The sequence below is a fragment of the Chiloscyllium punctatum genome, chromosome 34, assembly GCF_047496795.1.
Source record: "Chiloscyllium punctatum isolate Juve2018m chromosome 34, sChiPun1.3, whole genome shotgun sequence".
Taxonomy (NCBI): Eukaryota; Metazoa; Chordata; class Chondrichthyes; order Orectolobiformes; family Hemiscylliidae; genus Chiloscyllium; species Chiloscyllium punctatum.
Window position 1 is genome coordinate 23,209,902 of NC_092772.1, and position 18,162 is coordinate 23,228,063.

Below are 18,162 nucleotides of genomic sequence, written 5' to 3' on the forward strand. Positions count from 1 at the left end.
TGAACAGCTTAATGTTCCAGGGTACAGATGCGAAAGAAAGGGGGCAACAGAGCAGGGAGAGAGGTGTTTTTGATTAGGGATAACATAATGGCTGGGCTTCGGAAGGATATTCCTGGGAGTACATCCAGGCAAGTTATTTGGTTGGTCCTGAGAAATAAGAAAGGGATTACCATCTTACTGGGATTGTATTATCGACTCTCTCCCAATGGTCAGCGGGGAATTGAGACACAATTTTACCAGGACACCTCAGTTATCTGTAAGAATAATATGGATACAATGATAAGTGGTTTTAACTTTACCAACATGGCCTCGGAGTGCTGTAGTATTAAGGGCTTGGATGGAAAGGTATTTGTTCAGTGTGTACGAGAACATTTCAGAGTCAGTTTGTAGGATGTACCTGCTAGAGAAGGAACAAAACATGACCTGTTTTCTTCTTTCATTCACAGGATTCACAGGCTGTCACTGGCTCGACCAGCATTTATTGCTGCGTTTACCCAGAGGGCAGTTTACCCAGAGGGCAGTTAAGAGGCTGGTACACGTTGCTCTAGGTCTGGAGTCCCATGCAGACCAGACCAGGTAAGGATGGCATTTTCCTTCCCTAAAGGTCATGAGTGAACCACATTGGTTTTTCCAACAATTGACAATGGACTTCTTGTCGTCACTAGATTTTTTTCCAGATATTTATTGAATTCACGTTCCAAAATCTGCCGTGATGGGATTCAAACCCGGGTCCCCAGAACGTTATCTGGGTCTATGGATTAACTGTCGAGCGATAAGTTCACTCCGTCATCGCTGCCTGTTAGGAAATGAGGCAGGGTGAGTGACTGAGGTATCAGTGGAGCAGCGCATCAGCACCAAAGATCCCACAGTATTGTGGCTCAGTGGTTAGCGCTGCTTCCTCAGCACCAGGGACCTGGGTTTGATTCCAGTCTCGGGCAACTGTCTGTGCTGGAGTTGGCACTTTCTCCCCAGTGTCTGTAAGAGTTTCCTTCGGGTGTTCCAGTTTGCTCCCACAGTCCAAAGATGTGTAGGTTAGTTGGATCAACCATGTTATATTGCCCATAGTGTCTAGATGCAGTATGAGGTTTTGGGATGTGCAGGCAAATCTCTGCCTGATGTGAAAAGCTCCTTTTGGGGAGGTGTGTCCGCATTTCCCATGGCGGCAAGGGAGGGTCAAGGGTGTGGAGCGTGGGTTGGTGGGAGGGTGTGGCCCGAACAAGGAAGGCGCAGTGGGAATGGTCTCTGCGGAACACAGATAGAGGTGGGGAGGGAAATATGTCTCTGGTGGTGGGGTCTGACTTTAGGTAGCAGAAATAACAGAAGTTAATGCGCTGTGTCTGGAGATGAGTGGAGTGGAAGGTGAAGAACGCAGGGTTATATTCTTTATTGTGGCTGGAGGGGTGGGGTAAAGGCGGAGGTGCGGGAAGTGGAGGGTATGTGTTGGAGCGCATTGTTGATCAAGTCAGAGGAAAATTACAGTCCTTGAAGTCGGCCTTTCTGGGATGTCCTGGAGTAGGATCCAAAGAGATTAAACAAATATATCACAGACAAAAGATTAACTGGACCAGAGAATAGGACCCCTTAAAGGTCAACAAGGCTGTCTATGGAACCACAGGGGGTGCAAAAGATATGGAAATATTTCACGTCATTTTTACTGGAGAAGTGTATGGAAGCTGGAGTGTTTAGAGAAATAAACAGTGATAACTTGAAAAGTGTCCGTGTTACAGAGGAGGTGGGACTGGATGTCCTAAATCGCATCAATGTGGATAAAGCCCTGGAAAATGATCAGATGTATCCTAGAACTTTCTGGAAATCTAGGGAAGTGATTGTTGGGCCTCTCCTGAGGTATTTGTATCGTTGATAGCGACAGGTGAGGTGCCATTATTTTTTTTAAAAGTGGTAAGGAGAGGCCATGGAACAAGACAACAGTGAGCCTGAAGTCGGTGGCAGGCAAGTTGTTGGAAGGGATTCTGAGGGACAGGATATCCATCTATTTGGAAAGGTAAGGAATGATCAGGGAGAGTCAATGTGGCTTTGTACATGCACAATTGGGTCTCACTAACTTGAGTGAGTGTTTTGAAGTGACAAAGAAAATTGATTAAGCCAGGCGGTGAACGTTGTTAATATGGACATTCAACAAGGTTCCACAAAGCAGACTGGTTCGCAGGGTTAGATAACATGGAATGCAGGGAGAGCAAGCCATTACAAAACTACCTTGAAGGTAGGAGACAGAGGATGATGATGGAGGGTTGCTTTGCGGACTGGAGGCCTGTGAGCAGCAATATGCTGCAAGGATGGATATTGGGCCCTGAAATAAATGACTTGGGTGTGAATATATGAGATATGGTCAGTAGGTTTACAGAAGACACCAAAATTGGAGATGTAGTGGAGAGTGAAGAAGGTTAGTTCAGAATACAACAGGATCTTGATCAGATGGGCCACTGGAGCAAGGAATGGCAGATGGAGTTCAATTTAGATAAATGTGAGCTGTTGTATTTTGGAAAGGCAAATCAGGGCAGGACTTATACACTTAATGGTAAAGTCCTGGGGAACATTGCTGAACAAAGGGACCTTGGAGTGCAGGTTCCTAGTTCCTTGAAAGTACAGTCACAGGTAGGCGGGGGAGTGAATGCAGCATTTGATACGCTCCCTGTTATTGGTCAATGCATTGAATGCAGCTGTTGTGACGTCATATTGTGGCTGGACAGGGAACTGATTAAGGCCCTTCTGGAATTCTGTTTTCAGTTCCAATCTCCCTGTTCTTAAAATAATGTTGAGAAACTTGAAAGGTTTCAGAAAACGTTTGCAAGGATTTTGCCAGGATTGGGACGGTTTGAGCTATTGGGAAAGGCTGAATAGGCTGTGAGTATATTCCCTGGAGAGTTGGAGGCTGAGAGGTGATCTTATAAAATCATAAAGGTATGGATAAGGTGAGCAGTCAGGGACATTTTGCCAAGTTCGGTTGGTCCAGAACTAGAGGGTACAGGCATAAGGTGAGAGGGAAAAGATTTAAAAGGGATCTAAGGGACATCTTATTCATGTTGAGGGCATTGCAAGTATGGAATGAACTGCCAGAGGAAGGGGTGAAGGCTAGCACAATTGCAGCATTTAAAAGGCATTTGATTTGGGTACATGAAGAGGAAGGTTTTAGAGGGATAAGGGTGAACCGCTGGCAAATGGGACTCCATTAACGCTCTCCGTTATTGGTCAATGCATTGAATACAGAAGCTGGGATGTCATATTGTGGCTCAACAGGACATTGATTAAGCCACGTCTGGAATTCTGTTTTCAGTTTGAATTTCTCTGTTCTGGGAAGGATGTTGTGAAACTTGAAAAGGTTTGGACAAGATTTACAAAAACGTTGCCAGAATTGGAGGATTTGGCCTACAGGGAGAGGCTGAATAGGCTGGGGCTATTTTCTCTGGTGAGTCCAAGACTGAGAGGTGACTTCATGGAGATTTATAAAATCACGAGGGGCGTGGATAAGGTGAGCAGCTGGGGTCCTAATCCCTCAGGTTAGGTGGGTCCAAAACTAGAGCACCTGGGTTTAAGTTGAGAGGGCAAAGATTTAAAAGGGATCTAAGTGGCAACGTTTTCAAGCTGAGTGTGGTGTGTGTATGGGAGGGGCTACCAGATGAAGTAGTGGAGGCTGATAAAATCACAACATCTAAAAGGCTTCCAATTGGGTACATGAATAGGAAGGGTTTTGATGGATACAGGCCAATAGATGGTAAATGGGGATCCATTAGATTAGGATTCCTTGTTGGCACAGACGAATTGGACCAAAGGTCTGTTTCTTTGATCTTAATAAATTAAGATGCATTCCTCTATTTTGCGGAGAGCTAGCTGAAGCACAGATAATTATCCTTGGAGCTGAGAAGGTGAAGCAGTGATTTCGACCTGGTGCAGATTTGGTTCCAAGGTCTTGAATTTGCAGAGAGAGAGAGAGGAATTGTTAACACTGTCATAATTTTTAGTAACTACTTTCAAGTAATTGGCAAATAATACAAGGTGAAAATGTGAACACTATTTTACTCAGTAAGTTCTGAGCATCTGGAACAGTCTGAACGACACAGATTCAGCAGGTATTCTGAAACAGACTTAGAATTTTACTTTTTAAGGAAAGATTTGGGGGGCTATGGGCACGTGGGAGGGGACTTGGGACAGGCTTGCAGCAGGTTGAATAGCCCCCAGGCCCTGTGCTCTGTGATACTGCCCCATTCACTGTGAATGATGAAGCTCATCCCAGGGCAGAGAGAGGGATCAGCCCTCCACTCTCATCACAATGGGGCCCGGCTGATTGACGGCAGCTCCAGACCAATGGGAGGAGAGTCTGTGCGCTCCTGCAGCCAATGGGATTGAATGAGGGGTGTGGCCAGCAAGACAACACATGTCCATGAGCTGTGCAGGTGCAGTGTCACTGTTTGGGGTTGGGAGAGACAGCAGAGACTGGGACAGAGGCTGTTGGACCTGAATTACAAACTCCCGGGAAATTAAAACCAAAAGAACTGTGGAAGATGTAAATCAGAAACAACGGGATTGTTGTAAAGGAGTTCATTCTCGGTCATGGATTGTAATCCATTGGCATTGTCACGTCGGTTCCAGTGCCGTGGGGAAACACTGGAAATATGATGAATGTAATGTAGGTTACATTCATCAGTTATTAAACTGTACAAAGTGCAGAACAATTTACAAGGATGTTGCCAGGTCTCAGGGGTCTGAATTATAGGGAGAGGTTGGACAAGTGAGGATTTTATGTTCAGAGCAGAGGAAACTGAGGGGGTTCTTTTTTAGAAGTGTATAAGACCATGAGAGGCATGGATAAGGTGAATGCACTCAGTCTTTTTCCCAAGAACTCAAGGATTTGACGGCTTGATTGGATCAGTTTAAGGTTAGAGGAGAAAGAATAAAAGGGAAGCTGAGGAGCAACTGTTTTACACAGAGGGTGGTATGTCTATGGAATGAGCTGGCAGTGGAAGTGGTTCAGGCAGGAACACTCACAACAGGTAAAAGATATTTGGACAAATACATGGATAGGAAAGGGTCAGAACCAAATGGGCCAAGTGCAGGATGGACAGCGTGGATGGACATTCTGGTCGGCATGGGCTAGTTTGGGCCAAAGGGCCTGTCTCTGCTGCAGGATGCTATGACTCTAAGTGCATTTGCTATTTCTCCGATTAACTCTGTTGGTATCCTGGGATGTATTCCATCAGGGCAATGAGACTTGTCTACCTTCAGCTCCATTAACTTGTCCAGCTCTAACTCTTTTGTGATAATGGTTATTATCTAGATTCTCACCTTCCTTAGTCTCCTTATCAATTACTGGCATGTTCTTCGTATCCTCCACTATGAAGACTGACTGCTGTGTGCTCATATTCCTGAACCCTGCTGGATAGGAATAACTAGGCACAGAACTCTGAGAGGTCTTCTTTGAGTCTTTATTGATGAGACACGGCAGTTACATGGATAGTGTACATGCAGAACACCTCCAGGCAGCATCAGGGAACCCCCCGCCTGTCCGATGTACGGCTCCCATTCTTATACCTTTGTGGTTTGGGACTTTGAATAGAGACTGTCTCTCAGTATTATCTCCATGGCAACGGCAGTTAGAAAGTCTAGTTCAGTTCAGCACTTTGTGGTTAAACCACATACCCCACCCCCACGCCCCCGTGGCTCCCTCAAGTATCTGAAAGGCACTTCAGTTTCAGTGGGGTATCTATCAGGATTCTGATGTGGAGGAGCCGGTGGTGGGGTGGACAAAGTTAAAAACCACACAACACCAGGTTATAGTCCAACCGGATTATTTGGGAGTACAAGCTTTTGGAGTGTGCTGTGATTTTTAATTTAATCAGGATTATCTCTATGGTAACAGTTAAGTGCTTCAACAATTACAGAGGCAATATGTTCCCCTCTAGCAGTGTGAACTGATATTCTGGCCCTGGGGATAGTTATTCATCACTTTTCTCCCCCAATCCCATCTAGCTTTGTATTGATCTTTAAAGTTTTTCTAATCTCCTTGGTCTTTGCCAATCTGTGTGCATTCTATTTCAGTTTGATAGACTCCCTTATTTCCTCAGACACCCCCGGCAGATTATTCCTTTTCCTACAGTCCTTCCTTTTCCCTGATATATACTTTTGCTGAGCATTTCAAAAAAATTGTTTTGATATTCCCGCACTGTCCGTCAACTTTCCCACCATAAAGTCTTTGTTTTCAATCTACATTAGCCAACTCCTGCCTCATCCTATTGTAGTCTCCTTTTGTTTAAGCACTGGATCTTGGGAGTGGATCTAATCTTTCAGCTTTCCATCTGTGTTCTAAGTTCAACCAGACTTCTCAGAATTCTTTTATCCGATTACGAGGGGAGGCGATGTTTCCTGGGTGTTTTGGTTTTCATTGTCAGAGACCTTGGCTTTGTAATAAAGTACAGGATAGATATTCACAACAGAGTATTCTGGACGCTGCGAATGTATGACACAATCTAAAACCATAAATCACTCTCTCCCATCAGTTTAAAATTGCAAAATCATTATCTCCTACACACTTCCTCACGATCTAAGCTTGGAATGCTAATCCACCTGACTATCTGTCATTTTCCGAAAATCTCCTTTGGTGAAGGTGGTGAGTTTTGGATTCAGCTTTCCAGTTATTACCTTAAGAAGATAAGCACTGGGCACAGGAGAACCAGCCCCACCATGTAATACAGTGATGATTGAGCTCACCTCGGTCTCAGCTGGATTTTCCCGCCTGCTCTCTCTCACGTTTCAACTCATTGCAAATTAAAAATCTGTATCTCATCATTATAATTGGCTCATTGCCCTGGCATCCACTGCATTTTGAATAGGGAATTCCACAGATTCACAACACATTTTGACAAGTACATTCTTCCTCATGAGAATAGAATAGAGTCCCTATAGTGCAGAAACAGGGTATTCATCCATTGAGTCCACACCAACCCTACAATGAACATCCCATTCAGACCCACTCGTTCCCTGCAGCATTCCATTTCCCATGGCTAATTGTCTAACCGGCACGTGCATGGACGCTATCAACAATTTAGCATGGGCAATCCACCTAACCTGCACATCTTTGGACTGTGTGAGGAAACTGGTGAACTGCACGAAACCATGCAAACATGGGGAGAATGTGTAAACTCCACACAATCGCCTAAGGTCCCTGACGCTGTGAGGCAGCAGTGCTCGCCACTGAGCCACCTCTGCTTCAAACCTACTGCGCCTTATTAACCTCCCTATCCCCCAATTGGCTGAATCTATGTTCCTTACGTCAGAAATCAGGTTGTCCAAGCGGATGTCTCAGTAAATCCCAGTGACAGCCCACATGTCCCGTGTGTCTGAATGGGGATCCGATACACAACATCCTCCATCCAACACTTTTCATTCACGTTCCAGAGACAGGGCTCCAGTGGCTGCATGAGGACTGCAACTCCCAAATTCCGTGGCAGGGAGCGCACGTTTGTGGTGAACCTGGCACTGCACACATACAGAATGTGGGTGTGTTTTGGAGCGTGTGCTTTGGGGTAAGTAGTGGAAAGTATTTCACACTGTGATTGTCTGGAGGAGGAACGTATTTGCTTGTAGTATTGATCTGTTGGAGGGTCAAAGTGTCACCACACCCACATGGGACCAAGTTACATTCCCAACTTGTCATAACACTGGAATCGACCAATGAGAAACAAAGAAGGATGTGACCCATTCTCCCAGACTGAAGGTTCCTCTTCTGTCCTGGATCTGCCACCTCCCTTTCTGTTTCCTTTTGTTTCATTCTGCTGTTACATTATTGACTTGCAGCAACTGAAGGGAAAGGAAGTGAACCCAGAAAGGGTGCAGAGTCTAACCAGGGACGGGATGTGGTGGCATAGACCTGTTTATCAACAACTCCATGAGAATGGGGAGGGTGTACATTAGGGGGCAGCAGAGTCAGAATGGTGAGAGAGAGTAAGTGGGCTGGAGGGTTACAGCTTTGGGGGGAGAAAGGGGAAATAGATATTCCAGAGAAACTAGAATAGTCTGTTCTGAGTTTCTCATCTGTGCATGTTCCTTTATACAGGGTGCTAGATGGTGAAGATTTGCAGACTGAAATATCAACATCAGGTGCCGATCCTGATAAAGTTAATCAGAATTTGAAGAATCAAAGATGGAGAATCACTCGGCCAAAATCCTGTAACACTCTCCCTCCCAGCATTGTCGGTCTATCTGCGCCAAATGGACTGTGAATTGTACAAGACAGCAGCTCACGACCATCTTCTCAAGGGTAACGAGAGATGGGGAATAAATGCTGGCTGAGCCACTGATGCCCATATCCTGGAAACAGTTTCTATCTCTAGTTGCTGAAACCCAATTGATGTTACTGCAGGATGATGAGGGATGCTGAGTGCATTCTCCAGGAGGCAGCACCATCACATTACCCCACCTACACCCACACAGTAACACCGCAACATCACTGGAACAAAAGGCAGTGAAGCCAAAGGAGGACTTAGATATAGTTCTTCGAGGTAAAGTCATGAAAGGGGATTGGAACACAGCAGGAACAGGAGACTGAGCTGGATGGTCAGCTGTTTCCCATTGAATGGTGGAGCAGGATTGAAAGGCTGAATGGTCTCCTGCTGCGATCTCCTAGGTATGTATATAGTCATGGAGCCTGGGTAGGAAGAAGGGGGCAGGAATTCTCCAGGAGATTGCACTTCCACATCAGTTTTCAGTGAGGGATGGTTTGATGGATTTTATTTAACATTTATCTTTAACACAAGGTTTGTGAATTTGGTTTTAAAATATTGTAGCTATTTATTCCACAATAAATAAAACTAAAAGAAAAGAAATGAAACTATCTGAATATAACAGTTTTTAATTTCAAACGCCCTGTAAAACAAAATCCTGTGTATTCCCAGACACCATCCCTTTCCAGTTACTCAAACTCCAGGGAAATATTTCCTCCCTGTCTGAACCTTTGGTTTGATTTAACTGTTTTTCAGTTCTCCTTCTGTGAGCTGTGAAGTGTTCTTTTTTCCCCCAATTTCTCCTACCCAGAAGTGTTATCTCACACAACTGAGCAACCTTCCCACGTTCATCATTACGCCATTTTGGGTTTTTGTTAATATATAATCACCAGCAGTAAACCACCCGTGTAACCAATCGAATATTTACACACAAAGCCCATTACGGGCAAAGCAAGCTATTACAAATGACAGAGTGGGAAGGGACCAAATCAAAGTAGAGTTAGGGGTGAGATGGCAGCAGTGGAGATAAAGCACTGTATCCCCTGCGATGCCCACCTCTGTCTGAAGGCATCGAGAGCATTGATACATACCACATGCTCCTTCTCCAAGGACACCCTGCTTTATCCTCAATCATAGAATAGAATCCCAACAGTGTGGCAGGAGAGAATTGGTCCATCAAACCCCACCAACTCCAAAGAGCATCCCACCTGGAGCACTCCATCCTTTTGACACTGCATTTCCCATGGCTGATCCACTGAGTCTGCACAATCCTGGACACTGTGGACAATTTCGCACAACTGCTCCACCTAACCCACAAATATTTGAACTGTGCGAGGAAACCAGAGCACCTGGAGGGGGCCCACACAATCTTAGGGGAATGTGCAAACTCCAAACAGACTGTTGACCAAGGCTGGACTCCAACCTTGTACCTGGTGCTGTGAAGCAGCAGTGCTATAATCACATTTTAAATCAAAACAGATGATCCCTGCTCATTGTCACATTGCTGTTTGTGGAGACTTATTGCCCAGAGAGACATCCTGAGATGCAGAAAGAGGCAATATAAATTTAGTCAACTCCAGCCGAGTTAATGTGATTAACAACAACATCAATACTCCAACAGTGCCATCAGACCTCGTACCTACTCTATCATTTATGATTTTTAATCCATGGGAAGTTTGTTACCAGCTTCGATGACAGCCATAATGCTCTGACCACTTTGATGGAGTCAGTGCAAGTCAGTTCTAATAGTTATCAACAGATTGAATCTAAACAGGATGCCCCACAACAGGAAGTGCTCTGACACTCAATGCCCGTAAGCCAAGGTCATTTTCCTAAAACCACTCACGTCTGGTAATACCATTGAAGATATTTTACACAGTAACCTTTCAGTCTCAATTGTCAGTTCCAGTCCATGAAGCAGTCAGTAACATGCACCAGTGAATTGAATTCTAACAGCAGCATTGCCCTGCCAGGAGAGATTGAGGAGTTTGAAGCTGTCTTCTCTGGAGTATCTAAACATGAAACACTTCAAATGAACAAAAATCTTAAAGTGCTCGAGAGGATAGATACAGGAAGGATGTGCTCTCTGGCTGGTGTGCCTGGAATAAAATAAGCACTAACTACGGTATCTTCACCCAGCATCCCCTTTAGCTGCATAAAAGTTTAATATTTATTTGCTGCTCTAATTACACTCCCAGTTTTAACTGCTGTAATGTTGATGACTATGCAAATGTATAAAATATAATTTAATCCATCCCAAAACCTCTCTGTACCTGTGTCTCACTTGTGCTCACCGAGACACTCATTCAATCTGACCTCTTTACAAACCCTGCCCGGATATTTCCTTAGAGGGCTCAGAATGAAATATTCACAGAATTGTTACTGTGCAAAAGGAGGCTGATTGCCTCATCAGCTCTCCAAAGGATCACCTCACTGAATGCTATTATTCTCCCTTTACCCCATAAACCTTCCCATTCGTCCGATTCTAATAACACCGGCGAGTTCACAAGTAACCACAGCGATTGGATTTGTTTTGTTTGTTCATGGGATCATGGCATCACTTGCTGGGACAGCATTTGTCATCCATTCTAACTGCCCAGGAGATGGTTCAGAGTCAACCATGTTATTCAGTGTCTAGTTTCATATGTAGACTGGACCAGGTCAGAGTTAATACAGTTTCCCAGACCCAATGACATGAAGAGTTGATTTCTGGCCTACTATCTTATTTCTGAAATGATAATGAATAATTTTTGCAGTTGAATTAAAAGTGAAAGACCAAAATGTGTTTTATTCTGATTGACCACATCTTCCTATTTTCTCAGTTGTTATTGACAGTCTCATTCCTCTCGCACCAGAACCTGTTCCAGAGAGTGTTACAGAAAAGGCAGAATGGTCAGCTGCAGGTGGTCACTTGACCGGTCACTGGATCCAAAGGTTCACTCTCCACAGATGCTACCAGATCTGCTGAATTTTTCCAGCAATTTCTGTTTTTGTTCCTGATTTCCCAGCATTTGCAGATGTTTCGTGTTTGAATATTGATCTTGCCTGTTGCAGAGGAGTTTATTGATGAGTTTGGAGAGTTTTGAACATTGCAACTTAGGCCTCAAATCAGCCACGATCTATTGAATGGCAGAGCAGGGTTGAGGGGCTGAATGGCCTCCTCCTGTTCCAATGAAAGTTACCCATCGGCAGCTTGTTGTTACATTTCCCCTCACTGCTCACTTCACCTCCATGTCTAACACACTGTTACTGACTGAACAAACCTCCTGCTCATGTTCAGTGGCTCCCTCTACTGCCACCCGGATTTAACTCTCATCATGGGATGCTGTCTCGTGTTACTGCGGGAATGCCCACAAGGACTCATCCTGGAGCGTTATCCCGTGGGATCCAAAAATCCCGTTTATTTCCTTCTTCCTATTTCACTCTCAGTTTAAACCCATTCTCCTGTCATGCTCTTCAACATGCCCATGTGGGTGGACTAGAGGCAGCTGGCACCTGAGATTGAATCTGCCTCCCCCCACAATCAGGGATTTGGGAAAACACTCAGACAATGATCTATCCATCTGATTGTTGACTCAGACAGATAGGCAGAAAGAAAGATGCACATTTAGATAGCGCCTTTGATGACCCGGGGCAATGAAACATGCTTCCAACCCAATGATTTCAACTTCAATCTCTGAAACACAGACACAAAGCTTCCTACTTGTACCAGGTTGCCTCTCAGCCTTCTCTTTTCTTAAAAGTTTTAAGCTGTTAAGCCTTTCCTGGTGATTATAACCTCTGTGTTTCTGTCAGAGTTGTGACTGAACCTTTATTTTCCTGTTGTGAGTGATGCTAGTAGCAGAAACAGTTCCTGACTTGTGAGGGGTTTCGGTTGGAGTATTTATATTTACACATTCTTTCCCACCCTCACATACAGTGTGAAATTGATGTTAAACAGAAGGAAAGGATTGAGTGAGCACCCACAGAAACACAAAAGGCAGCATGTGTACCTGAGTTGAATGAACCTGGATTTAGGAAAATGTTACAACAATCACAACTAGTTAGAATTACAGAATCCCTTAGGCGCACAAAGAGACTATCCAGTCCATCGAGTCTGCAATGAACTGCTGTCCCACCCTACCTCCATAACCCCACATTTAGCATGGCTAACCCAACCCACCTAACCTACGCACTACAGGCCACGTTAGCACGGCCAATCCATCAAACCGGCACATCTGTGGGAGGGTCACATATTATGTCTAAGTGCTCAGGATTGTGGATGAAGGCTCACAAATACATGTCTCTGACGCTAATCCTCTTTTTTTTCAAAATAAAATCTGGGGGAAACTGCAGCCAGAAAGATTTCCAATTATCTCATGAGGAAGAGAATTCAAAACTCGTGCCACTGACCCAGGGGGCGCAGTGAAGTCACAGAGGTCTGGGAACCATCAGAAACGTAATGAGTTGTGAGCAAGGTGGGGGTGAGACAAGGATAAAAAGACAGTCTGTCACATGGGGGAAGGCAGGAGAGATTAAACAGTAGAAATGGTAGTCCCTCAAGGCCACAGCGAATGGAGTTAGGGCTTGGAAAGAAACAAGGAAACAAGCTGTCAAATAAATATATTTAAAAAACAGATTATAACAACATAGAGGGCAGAGTACACAGTCTGAAATTGCTGCTCTCGTTGGTGAGTACAGAACGCTAAAAAGCCTGGGTCATTCTATTACAGCCAACACATGCAGGATAGGCCAAGTGGCCTCGATCTGTGCTGTAACTTTCTGATAAATTTATTCTGACATTTGGAATTCAGGTCGGATGATGTTCATAAATTCTCAAATTGGACTTGAGTTTAATATTCTGGAGAAATGTTAAATCAATCACAATGATCCCATTCTGCAGACTTTAGTCCACAGCCCTGCATGTTCCAGCATCTCAGTTACATCCATGTCCTTTTGTTCTAATGTGATGCTGGTTACTGCCTCTGCCACCCCATCAATGCGTTCCTGCTCCCCACCATCTCCGAGTGAAATGAATTCTTCCCTCCCTTCTTTCTGGGAATTAGTTTCAATCTAAATCCTCCAGTTTCTGACCTCACAGTTAATGAATAGCTCCTTCCTATCCACTCGATCTGGATTCCTCAGCATTTTATCACTTCAATTAAATCTCAGCTCATCCTCCTCGGAAATCATCCCCAGCCTATCCAATTTTTTCTCAGAGCACAAATTTTCCAATTGTAGAAGTATTCTGATCAATCTCCTCTGTACCCTCTGGTGTGATCACATTAACCCTGGAATAAGGGGATCAGAAGTGTGTGCAGTACTTAAACTGCAGTCAAACAAGTGTTCCTGACATTTCCCATGTCACCTCCGTGTTCTTGTGGTTGTCGCTCAGACAAGAAGTGTCCTGGTTTTCCCACATGGAATTGGATGTGCACTCCATGGGGCTGGGATTCCATACCATGTGTTTATTTGTTAATTAATCCTAAATTAACTTCAGATTAAAACAAGATTATCAGCTACCCATTATACTCCAGCCACCGTACTTTTTAAAATCTCTTTAAAATTATTACTATCTCAACACAACAGGCTTTAAGTTGCTGATCAAGTATTCAGATGTCTCCACTGTTACAATCACTTGAAGATTATCTTTACCTTCAGCTACATTTGGTGAATTGAACACTGATTGTAAATATATGAATGACAAACGGACTTGAGTTTTATGGTAATTAATCCAGTCTGACATTCTTCTTGGTCAATATCTTGAAGAGAACTGTCCTCAGAACTCCAGGTGTGCTCTGACTTCATTCACAACTGGATGTGGCTGGACTGCAGATCTTAGATCTGTTGTTTCCTGGATTGCTTTGCCTGTCTATCACTTTCTGCTTATGCTGCTTGGAACACAAGTAGTCCTCTGGTAACTTCATCAGGTTAACACCTCATTTTTAGGTATTCATGCTGCTGTTACTGACATGCCCTCCTGAATTCTCTCAGTTGAATGAGGATTGATCCTCTGGTTTGATGGTAAGAGGCAAGTTGGGGAATATGCTGGGCCGTGATTCTGTAAGTTTTGTTGGAGTACAATTCTACTGCTGTTGGTGGAAGGAAAGGGCTAAACTCTTGCACTGTAAGCCATATATGTAAGAAGCTACATGCAGTATCATGAACACTGATTGGCCAAGAAATGAATTGCGAGCATCACTGTACAATGATGCAGGATCATAACTGCAGCAAGGGGAGATTAAGAACCAACTTGACATAGGAGTAGGGAAAGAAGCAGCTGATCACATTGTCTCATTAATAGTCACAAAGAGACAATGTGAGATTATTGTACTGTTGGAGTTGAGGATGGAGGAGATCGGGGAGATGGAGAGCCCTTCTACAGAAACTAATCTGTCTGAGAGTTATGGGATCGACTTGATTGCCATGCATTTAATAGAAAGTTAATTGAAACTGTTTTTATCCCCAAAAGATAACAAGACAATAGAAACAAACCCCAGAATACATGGTTCAGAGATGGATGTCAATAGACCATCAACATCCAACTCCTGCAATTATTCAGCAAACGTATGTGTGATTACCCTGTTCTGATGAACCAGAAAATCACTGTTCACTCTGTGCAGGTGGACAGCGATGTGGGGAAGGATTGGCCGAGTGGTATTGTCACGAGACAGTTAATCCAAAGCCCCAGATAACGTTCTGGAGACCTGGGTTCAAAGCCTGCTGCAGCAGATGCGGGGGATTTGAATTCAATTAATAAAATTTCTGGAATTTAAGAGTTTAATAATGACCATTAATCGATTGCCAGAAAAACCCATCTGGTTCAGTAATGCCCTTTCAGGAAGTAAGCTGCCATCCTTACCTGGTCTGGCCAACATTGTGACCTCAGACCCACAGCAATGTGGTCGACTCTTACCTGCCCTCTGGGCAATTAGTGATGGGCAGTAAATGCTGCCGGGCCAGCGACACCCTCATCCTGTGAATGAATAAAGGAAAATAAAAATCTCTACCCAGTGTGAATCTGTACATGTTCAACAATGTTGTGAACATTTCCAAAGCTAAGATCTCTATGTGCAAAACGTTATGAGCTGCCAAAACCATTGTTCATTACTTGGCGTGAACAAGAGAAAAAGATCCTTCAACTTGTGGTTATGAGTAAATTCATTGGTGTCTCAGCAGGATGGATGCCTGAGTGAATCCCTTCACACAGAGCAGGTGAACAGCTTCTCCCCAGTCTGACAGGTTTGGCCAATTTCTAGGTGGGATGGGTAAAGAATTCCCTTCTGGCATTCCCCACGTTTCCAGAGTCGGTCCCTAGTGTGCCTGCACTGGTGTTTTGCCATTTCAGATAAATGCTGGCAGAGTGTTATACACACCGTTACACCCCCCCTCCCCTCCCCTCCCCCACCCCAGAACCAAGTATAAAACAGTAAACATTATCTCCTGCTGTGGAGGGACAGCCTGTCTTGGTCTGAGTAGGAACATTGAGCCGATTTACCTCAATGACAATTTAATCGGTGACCAGAGCAAGTTAAGCAAGTCCAATTAAAATGCATTGTAGCACAGAAAGAGGCCCATCAAATCCAAGCTGGCGCTCTGTAGCAGAATCTCACATTCTCATTCCCCATATGTCTCCCAAACTCTGCAAGTTTATTTCCCTCAGAACTGATCTAATTGTTTTTATCAATCATTCATCTTCTCTCCCTGCACCACCATAATAGGCAGCATGTTCTGCATATTTCCAGCCAATACAGTCAGCAGAAACACTTGCTCATCTCCTGCTGTCTCAAAATCTCATATCTGATCTTAATTCTTGTGCCATCATCTATCGAATACAGATATTTTTGTCTGTTATATCTCGGTGTGTTATAATCTTATACAGCTTTATCAAAAATGTATTTAACTTATTTACTTCCATGAAAATAGCAATCTCTTCAAATCAATCCAGTGACTGCATTTTCATCATCAGTGAACCACTCCAGTAAGTCTGTACTCCACACCCTGAAGATCACTCATATCCTTCCTTGTTAATGTCTGTTTTGTTCCACAAATCCAGACGACACAAGTTTTCTGCACAACAGCAGTGGCTTTATTATTGGACAGCTGGCAAGAATTTCAAAGCATCTCTAAAGTTGCCGAGTGTCTACTTGTACAGACTCTTCTTCATGAATCTCTGCCTTACCCACAGAGACAGTATATTTAATAAGAATTAGACAAAGGCATATCAGTCACATGGGTGATTGTCATTACATAGTTTAAAGCAGGTAATTATGAATTTACAAAGCTTGATGAATGCCAATGTCCTGTGATAATGTGTGATGGATTACAGAAACGGATTATCGTATTGTCCACGATTATGTGTTGATGGGAAGAGATTAAGGCAGAAGGGTTCTTCTTTCAGTGAATGGGGGATTCACTTACCTATGCTCATATGGAGGGGAAGTAGTGAGACAATGGGAGCAGGAGGCAGTTTAACAGGGTTGTGCCCAGGACTCTCAGTCTCTGATTATCTGTCCGTCTGCAACTTCCCCTCTCAGCTCTTGCAGTCGCTTTGTCAGTTCTTTCACAAATTGTTTCACCCTATCCTTGCCATTGTACATCTCCTGCCCTCCCACTACCATACCCTCTGGCAGCTGCATAGTCCATCCGGTCACTAATTCAAAGGGGGATTGCTCAGTTCCCTTTGCTGGGGGTGACGTCAGTTTCATTAGGATTGTGGGGAGTACCCTAACCCATCCCGGCCTGTCTCTGTCAGGGCCTTAGTCAGACTAGCTTTCAGTGTCTGCTTCATTCCTTCTTCTGTCCCTGAGCTCTGGGGGTGGTGTGTGAGATGGGATTTCTGCTCAGTACCAAACAGGCCACAGAGCTGCTTAACTTCGTTTCCTGGAACATGTGTCCCTTGGTCAGAACCTGCAGGGGAATGCTTCCACCCTCTGAGTAAACCTGTTTATTAAGACCCAGCAGGATTTCCTTCCCTGGGATTGAGATGGGGGTGTAGGTAAAATCCATCTGTAATTGTTCCCCTGAGTCCCTGGGTCCCTTCGGCTGCCTCCATTTTATCCTGATTGTTTTCCCTGGCTCACACTGTGTACAGACTACACCCCTTCGACAAAACCTTCTTGTTCCAGAACACCCCTGTAGTTGATCATTCGATATTGCATTTTATCCTGCTCAATATGGGCCAGCCCATGATATGTTTTTAATAATGTTTGTCTTATACAGTGGCACTGCTGGATCATCCTATGTCCTATTACTGCCCCACCCTTTTCCCATTCCTGTTTCTCCTGCTATGGGACTGTTTCTGGAAATGTCTTTAAACTTTCCTTTCTCGCTTCTGTAGCTACTGCCACTGCATCCTCCTCAAATGTCTGCACTGTTTCAGTAAGTATGCTCACCCATGCTCACCAACTACCCTGTTGGTGTGGCGTTTCTACTTTCCTGTCAGCTCTAATCTTCATTATTGCTGCTTCACTGGGAAAGTTAGCTGCTTCCAATAACTCTCTGACCTGTTCTTCATGCTCAATGTGGTCCACAGACAGGGTGATATACCTTCACCGAGCCCAGTCATGAACTATACCAAAGGCATGCTGACTGCGTGCATTTTGCCCCCCTCACCCCTGGTTAATGTCCGCACTTCTGCCAGGGCTCCTGATGGTTCTCTATTTCTGGATAATTCCAAAACAAAATTCTCACAATAATTAAACAATCCTAAAGTTTGCCTGATCCCTGTACGGTGTGCGGGTGGATAGTTTTATAATCATAGTTTTTGTTCCCGCTGGGTCTGTTCCCTCTCCCTTCCTGATTTGATCTCCCCAATGTGATATCCCCGTTCCGTCTCTCCCTACCTTCCCAGTTTCACTCTCTGTGTGTTAATTTTAAGCCTGGCCTGGCTAACCTGATCCAATACTCTGTATAATATCTGGATATGTTCTTTCTCACTGCTTGAGGTGAT

The 18,162-nt window shown here is 44.2% G+C and overlaps 1 long non-coding RNA gene across 1 annotated transcript; it reads left to right on the forward strand.

Annotated features, from left to right (window-relative positions):
- The first annotated feature begins 459 nt into the window (after positions 1 to 459).
- LOC140458775 (uncharacterized) lies at positions 460 to 8,833 on the forward strand. The gene is made up of 3 exons (XR_011953687.1): positions 460 to 576; positions 7,408 to 7,535; positions 8,066 to 8,833. It is a non-coding gene; the product is annotated as an uncharacterized lncRNA (long non-coding RNA).
- The last annotated feature ends 9,329 nt before the right edge of the window (positions 8,834 to 18,162 follow it).